Source organism: Ursus maritimus, unplaced genomic scaffold (assembly GCF_017311325.1).
Source record: "Ursus maritimus isolate PB19 unplaced genomic scaffold, ASM1731132v1 scaffold_1, whole genome shotgun sequence".
Taxonomy (NCBI): domain Eukaryota; kingdom Metazoa; phylum Chordata; class Mammalia; order Carnivora; family Ursidae; genus Ursus; species Ursus maritimus.
The window spans coordinates 12,345,128-12,354,229 of record NW_024423343.1 but is presented as its reverse complement, the minus strand read 5'-3'; positions in this window follow the sequence as shown (position 1 = coordinate 12,354,229).

Sequence of the window (9,102 nt, the reverse complement as noted above, 5' to 3'; positions counted from 1 at the left end):
ATCCTTATTATAATAGCAGAATAAAAGGAAATAAAAAATTCAGGTCGGAAAGAAAAAAATGAATCTTTATTTGCAGATAGCATGATTCTCTATGTAGAAAATTCCAAAGAATCAACAAAAATCTCCTGGAAGTAATAAATGATTATAGCAAGGTTATAGGATAAAAGATTAATATATAACATCAATTGTTTTTCTATATACCAAGAAGAAATGACTGAATTCGGGAAAAAAAAAATTAAATACCATTTACAACACCAAAAAAATTGACCTATATAGGGAAAGCTATAAAACTCTGATTAAAGAAATCAAAGATCTAAGTAATCAGAGAAATAATCTATTTTCATGGATTAAAAGACTCAATATGAGTAACTCATGAGTAACTTACTCAATATGAGTGCATCATTTCTTCCAGTTTGATCTATAGGTTCAATGCAATCCCAATCAAAATACCAGTAAGCTCTCCCGTATATATGGGCAAACTGATTCTAAAGTTTATATAGAAAGGCAGAAACTTAGAATAGCCAACGGGAGACTGAAGAAAAACAAAAATGAAGGACCCACACTACACAATTTCAAGACTTACTATAAAGCTATAAAAATCAAGACAATGTGGTGTTAGTGAAAGGACAGACATGTAGAGGAATGAAACAGAATAGAGCGCACAGAATTAGACACACAAATGTGGGTCTTGGGCAAAGAAATAAAGCCAAATCAATGAGGAAAGTAGGATCTTTTCAACAAATGGTGCTGCAAAACATCAGACAAATTCCGAGTGAGGAAAATTATGCAAAATACCTTTCCAGTGCTCCTCAAACTGTCAAGGGCATCAAAACCAAGGAAAGTCTGAGAAACTCTCATAGCCAAGAGAAAGCTAACAATACATGATAATTAAGTTTGATGAGATAACCTATATGGAATCCTGGAACAGAAAAAAAAAAAATAAAACTGGGGTAAAAACTAAGGAAATCCAGATAAAGTGTGGATTTTATTTAAAATAATGTCTAAGCATTAGTTTATGAATTGCAACAAATGTGTTAGACTAATGTAGGATGTTAATAATAGGGGAAACTGATATGGTGTATATGGAAACTTTCTATACTACTTGAGGAATTTTTCTGTAAATGTATCATTGTTCCAAAAGAAAAGGTTTATTTAAAAAATGGTATCATATGTTTTAATAATCAATTTAAAAAGTCACTGTTAACATTTTGGCATCTGTACTATTCATCTATTATTTTAGACGTGTGCATAGTGTAAAGATAAGATTTTGTATTATTTTTATATGCCTGTTTGTGTGTATATGTGTATGCTCCTTAACACACTGGCTATACAATGGTACTTACTTGAATGTAAACTACTTTCTTATTTGGAGCATATATTATTTGTAAGGTAGATAGACTGTGCTAGATGTTTGAAGTAGGTGCTTAAGAGACAACCAGTCTTGGTCATATCTTGGTTCCATGACTCAACAGTTGTGCTAACTTAACTCCTGTATAATCAAGGCTTTTAACCTTCCCATGTTCCATTTGTATAACCTATAAAATGGGGAATTAATAGTACCTACCTTCAGGGGGTTCTTGTGAAGCTTAATGATTATATACCTCATAATATATAAAATATAATATTCTGTTGAACATAATACATATCATATAACATTTTATTATGTATACTATATATTATGCATGACATTTATCATTTTTTGTGTATATACACACATGTATATATTACAGCAATGGCTGGCACATAGTTAGTGATCAATGTGTATTTGCAATGATTGTGAACTTCCCAAAAACATCCTGCAAGGGAATTTTTGTTATTACTGATTTTTAGAGGGTAGACCCAGGGCTCTGAGAATCTTCGTAATCTTCCTAAGGGCTCACAGCTAGTAAAGGACTCAGTGGAATTTGAAAAACAGGTATGTGAGTCTGAAACCAAAGCATATGCCCTTTTAATCGTCACACTTACTATCAGTAATGATTACTGTGATCACAGAATGAAGATGCATTTCTTAGGCTTACTATTGCCAGGAAGAATGTGACTCTTGTCATAAATATTTTCACACAAAATAAAGTTCATTAAGGATTTGTTACGCTGTTATTGACAGCTTAAGCTCGTGTGTTTAAACAGTCCAAAGAAATATAAAATTGGGGAAACTCTGTACAAGTTCTGAAGCCAGGGAAAGGTGCTATTGATAGGCCAGAAACAGGATTTCTTCAACACGATTTCTTCAGGGTATTGATAAATCTAAAATAAGGGATGATTGGCCAACACACAGTTCACTACCTGTTAAAGAAAAGCCCCAGACACAAGTAAGAGGGAGCACACCGACTTGAACCCAACAGCATACCAAAATTTGAAGAAGAAAGCACTACCTGTGAGATAGTGCCGTGGGGCCGTGGATGGGGTGGAGAAGGTGGCATTATAGAAACTGTAAGTAGACCAAACACCTACCACAGAAACAGACCAGTTCCTCAAAAATATTCATTCAAACACATGTAAATTCAACACAGATTGATTTATTAGCCCCCCAAATGGAGATGATGCCGCCATGTTGCCAAGTAATGAAGGCAATAATGGAGAATGGAAGAATTCTCTGATTTGACTATCTCTACAGGATAAAGAAACAAAATTAAAAAAATAAGGGAACATTGGACTTCAGCTACTCATTAGACCAGATGGACCTAACAGACACACAAAAAAACATTCCATCAATAGCAGCAGAATACACATTCTTCTCAAGTGCACATGGGACATTCTCCAGGGTAGATCACATGTTAGACCACAAAACAAGCCTTAATAAATTTAAGACTGAAATTATATCAAGCATCTTTTCCAACCACAATAGTATGAAGCTAGAAATCAATCACAAGAAGAAGACTGGAAAATTCACAAGTATGTAAAAATTAAACAACATGCTCCTGAAAAACCAATGGGTCAAAGAAGAAATCAAAAGAAAAATTAAAAAAAAATATCTTGCGACAAATGAAAATGGAAACAAAACATACCAAATATGGGATGCAGCAAAAGCCATTATAGGAAAGAAGTTTCTGGTGATAAATACCTACAAAAAGAAAAAAAAAAAAAAAGACCTCATGCAGCGAGATACCACTATACACCTATGATAATGGCTAAAATAAAAAGCAGTGACAACAAATGCTAGTGAAGACACTGAAAAACTGGCTCACCCCCACATTGCTGGTAAGAGTGTAAAGTGATAGAGCCATTCTGGAGAAGTTAGGCAGTTTATTTTAAAGCTTAACATAAAACTACCATACAACCTACCAATGACATTCCTGGGCATTTATTCCAGAGAAATGAAAGCTTTTATGTTCACACAAAAACCTGTATAGTAATGTTTATCTGTATGACAGCTTTATTTGTCGTGGCCTCAAGCTGGAGGTGACCCAAATGTACTTCAGTGGATGAATGGATGAACAGTGTATCTACACCACAGAATACTAGTCACCAATATCCAGAAACAAAGTATTGATACACAAAACAACCTAGGTCAATCTCTCGGGAATGTAATGAGCAAACAGAAGCAATTCCAAAAGTTTCCATAAAGTATAATTCTATTTACATAATATTCGTGAAAGGACAAAATTTTAGAAATGGAGAAAATACTAGGATTACCAGGGGTTAGGCACAGAGTGAAAGGTGAGAGAGAAAGACATGATTATAATAGAGCAACATAAAACATCTTTGTGGTGTTGGAAATGTTCAGAATATTGACTGTGGTGGTGAACATATGAACCTACACAGGTAATGAAACTATAGAACTTAACACACACACACACACACACACACACACACATAAAACTGGGTGCAAGTAAACAAGTAAAACTGAGGACATATGAATAAGATAGATTGTATCAATGCCGATATTCTGGTTGTGATATTATACCATAGTTTTGTAAAATGTTACCATTGGGGGAAACTGGGCAAAATATAAAGAAGGTTTTACTGTATTATCTTACAACTGCATAGGAATCTATAATTATTTCAATTTTTAATGCAATTGTTAACTACAGGGGGAAAAATGATGTATAAGAAAGAAAAGTAACAATAGCAAAATGCTTGCCCTAATAATAGTTTTTATATAGTTAAAATAACAAAAACACTGAAAAATATAAAAAAGAAAAAAAAAACCGAAGAACTAAAATAAACAAATTAACTTTACACCCCAAGGAACTAGGAAAAAAAGAAAAAAGAACAAGCTAGCCTCAAAGTTAGCACAAGTAAGGAAATAACAATGATAAAGTGGAAATAAATGAAATAAGGATGAAAAGGACATTTTAAAAAATCAATGAAACTAAAAGCAGGGTTTTTTTAAAGAGGAAAAAATAGACAAATTTTTAGCTAGAGTTACCAAGAAAAAGAAAGAGGACTCAAATAAACAAAATTATAAATGAAAGGTGACACAATACTACTGATACCAAAGAAACATATAGGATCATAAGGGATTACTATTACATGCCAACAAATTGGACAACGTAGAAGAAGGAGATAAATTCCTAGGAACATACAACCTACCAAGACTGAATTATGAAGAAATAGAAAAATCTGAACAGACCAATTACTAGCAAGGAGCCTGTTAATTAAAAACATCCCACCCAAAAAAATAAAGTCCAGGACCAGATGGTTTCATTGGAAAATTCTACCCAATACTTAAAGAGAACTAATACCAATCCTTTTCAAACTCTTCCAAAAAAATTAAGAAGGAGGGAATACTCCCAATCTTATTTTGTGAGGCCAGCATTACCCTGACACCAAGCCAGACAAGGACACTGAAAGAAAAGAAAATTACAGGCCAATATCCCTGATAAACATTAATGCAAAACTCCTCAACAAAATCTTAGCAACCTGAATTCAACAATATTAAAAGGATCATACAACACGATCAAGTGGGACTTATTTCACAGATGCAAGGATGGTTTGACATCCACAAATCAATAAAAGTCTATACCATATTAACAAACTGAAGGATGAAAGTCATATCTTCTCTATAGATGCCAATAAAAGCATTTGAGAAAATTCAACATCCTTTCATAATAAAAACTCTCAACAAGGTGAGTATAAAGGAAACAAATTTCAGCATAATAAAGTCCATATATGAAAAGCCCCCAGCTAACAACATATTTAGTGGTGAAATATCAAAAACATTTTCTCTAAGATCAGAAACAAGATAAGGATGCCCTCTCTCAACTCTTTTATTCAATATAGTATGGGAAGTTCTAGCCATAGCAGTAAGGCAAAAATAAATAAATAAATAAATTGATAAATTAATTAATTATTAAAAATAAAAAAATAAAAGCCATCCAAATAAAAAAAGCAGGATTAAAGCTGTCAGTATTTGTGGATGACATCACATTATATATAGAAACCCTAAAGACTGCACCAGAACACTGTTAGAACTAATGAACAAATTCAAAATAGTTGCAGGATACAATATCAATATACAAACATCACTTGCCTTTCTATACGCCAACAACAAATTATCAGAAAGAAAAATTAAGACAATTCTCCCATTTGCAACTGCATCAAAAAGAATAAAATTCCTAGGAATAAATATAACTAAGGTGAAAGATCTGTACACTAAAAACTATAAGACATTAATGAAAAAAATTGAAAAAGATACAAATATATAACAAGATATTCCATGGTCATGCACTTGAAGAATTAATATTGTCAAAATGTCCATACCACCCAATGCAGTCTATAGACTTGATGCAATTTCCATTGAAATTCTAATGCCATTTTTTTCAGAAATAAAAATAATAATAATAATCCTAGAATTTGTATGAAACCATGAAAGACCCCAAACAGCCACTGGGAATAAACAAAGCTGAAGGCATCACACTTCTTGGTTTCAAACCATATTACAAAGCTATAGTAATCAAAAGAGTATGGCACTGGCATAAAGATACACATAGGTTAATAGAACATAATGGATGGGTGCCTGGATGGTTCGGTGGGTTAAGCATCTGACTCTTGATTTCAGCTCAGGTCATGATCTCATGGTTGTGAGATCAAGCCCTGCATTGGGCTTCATTCTGGGCATGGAGACTGCTTGTGATTCTCTCTCTCCCTTTCCCTCTGCCCCTCCCCCCCACTCACCCCTCCACACTCACACACACTCTTCTCTCTCTCAAAACAAAAAAATAAAACATAATAGAGATTTCAGTAATTAACCCATGTATGTATGGTCAATTAATTTATAACAAAAATAGCCTATAATATACAAGAGGGAAAAGATAGTCTCTTTAATAAATGGTGTTGGGAAAACTGGATAGCCACATGCAAAAAAAATGAAACTGGATTGCTATCTTACACCATACACAAAAATCAACTCAAGATGAATTAGAGATTTAAGCATAGATCTGAAACCAAAAACTCCTAGAAGAGAATAAATGGGTAAGCACCTTGCTACTGGTCTTGGCAATGATTTCTTGGATAAAATACCAAAAGCACAGCCAACAAAAGCCAAAACAAGCAGGTAGAACTGCATCAAACTAAAAAACTTCTGTAGAACAAAGGAAATAATCAACAAAATAAAAAGGCAACTACAATAAGGGCAGAAATAGTTGAAAAGCACATACCCGATAAAAGGTTCATTACCAAAATGTACAAGGAACTCATACAACTCAACAGCAAGAAAACCCACAAATAATTCAATTTAAAAATGGGCAGTAGAACTGAATAGACATCTTTTTCTAAAGAAAACGCTTGGCTGACCAAGAGATACATAAAAAGGTACTTAACATCACTAATTATCAGAGAAATGCCAATCAAAACTACAGGGAGATATCACTTCAAATGTGTCAGGGTGGCTATTCTCAAAAAGACAAGAAATAATGGGGCACCTGGGTGGCTCAGTCAGGTAAATATTTCACTCCTGATTTCAGCTCAGGTCATGATTTCAGGGTTGTGGAATCGAGCCCCACATTGGGCTCTGTGGCTGGGCATGGAACCTGCTTAAGATTCTCTCTCCCCCTCTCCCTCTGATCCTCTCCCCCTCCTGCTTGTGTTTGCGTGCTCTCTCTCTTTCTAGGAAAGAAAGAAAGAAAGAAAGAAAGAAAGAAAGAAAGAAAGAAAGAAGGAAAGACGGAGGTAACAAGTGTTGGTGAGGATGTGGAGAAAGGGAACTCTTGCCCGCTGTTGGTAGGAATGTAAACTGGTGTAGCCACTATTGAAAATAATATGGAGGTTCCTCATGAAATCAAAAATAGAACTACCTTCTGATCTAGCAATCCCACTTCTGGGTATATATCCAAAGGAAGCAAAGTCATATCTCAAAGAGATATTTGTACACCCATGTTCATTACCCCATTATTTGCTATAACGAATGCATGGAAACAGCCTAAGTGTCTGTCTGTGTAACGAATGGATAAAGAAAATGAGGTATATGGACAATGGAATATTATTCAGCCTTTAAAAAAGAAGGAAATCCTGTCATGCATGACACACAGATGAACCTAGAGGGCATTAGGTCAAGCGAAATAAGCCACAAAAAGAAAGACTATCTAGATATTGCATGGTATCACTTGTAACAGAATCTTTTTAAAAAAGAAAAAGTCAAATTCACAGAAACAGAGTAGAAAAGTGGTCACCAGCAGCTGTGGGTGGGGGAGATAAAGAGAGCCTGGTAAAATGTTCCAAACTTTCAGATATGAAATGAATAAGGCCAGAGGATCTAATATACAAAATAGTGACTGTCGCTGGTTAGCGCTGTTGTATGATTGAAATTTGCTAGGAGAGTAGATCTGAAATGTTCTCACACACACACAAAAGGTAAATATGTGAGATAATGAATGTGTTCGTTAACTCTCTGGGGGGAGTTTTTTCTCCGTGTATTAAATCGTCATGCTGTATACTTTAAATACCTTACAATTTATTTGTCAATTATACCTCAGTAAAGCTGAGGAAAAAAATAAAAAGAAAGGAAAGGAAACAAGGCAAACTGCTTGGCAGAGGGCCTAAGCTCTCGTTACCTCACTGTCCCTCACACTTCATGCTTCTACCTGGCGAATACAATTATTATAAATATAAAATGCTCCTTTTCCCTCATCTGAGCCTATAAGATCCAGCAAGTCGCCATACAATATTTATTAAACTTACCAAAATTTGTGACATTAGACAACTTTGGATGTGTTAAGGTAAACAGAGAAAAATAACCAAACACATAAGAGGAGACATCAGTTCAAAAGAAATGAGCCAATCCGAGGAATCAAGCAAATACTCCTCGATGTCACCGGATTGACTGCAATGAAAGGAGAACGATCTGAGGAACAGCTAAAGAGAATATTGCATTTATGAATCTATAATATTAGTCAAGGATGAAGCAGCAGTCCTTGAAGATCTGGAAGAGATGCCGATTTCTAGATTTACAAGCACCAGGAAAGCAGCACACCTTCATGAGAGTCCTGAAAACCCTTGCTGATTAGAGAAGAGATGAGCTTTTTTATTAAATAAGGGAGATTGTTCAGAGACTACTCAATCACGCTGAGTTGAGAATAAAGATCTGCAAACGATGAGAGAAAAGATGGGACAAAGAAAGATATCTGGGAACCACGACACACGTTTCAGCAGCAGTTTCAAGAGAAAACGGGAGGCAGATGAGAGGCAGACTCAAAATACCATCAGCGAGAACTCTCCCCGAACTGCAGACAGGTTTGAGGCTTGGGGTCGAAGGGGCCCGTGATTGCCAGACAAAACAAATGCAAAAAGCTATATATTCTTATGATATGTTTTCACTTCAGAAATAAAGAAAACAACATTCTGACTGAATTCAGAGAGAATAATAAAGAGATTGTCTACAAAGGATGAAGTATTCATTTTATATTAAAATTTTTTTCATAACACAACATGTCAGAAGGCAATGAAACAATGTCCACAGAGTTCTGCTGAAAAATGGCCGTGAAACAAGAAATTTATAGCAAGACAAGAGAAGAGAAACAGATATTATCACACATGGGAAGTCTCAGGAGATTTTTCAACCAAGTACATTTTTCTGGAAAAAAAAATTATAAGTCTAAGAAACTTAAGTGAGAAAATACAAGAAAACACAATCCTTAGGCATTGCCTTTGTTTCTAAGGGACTGC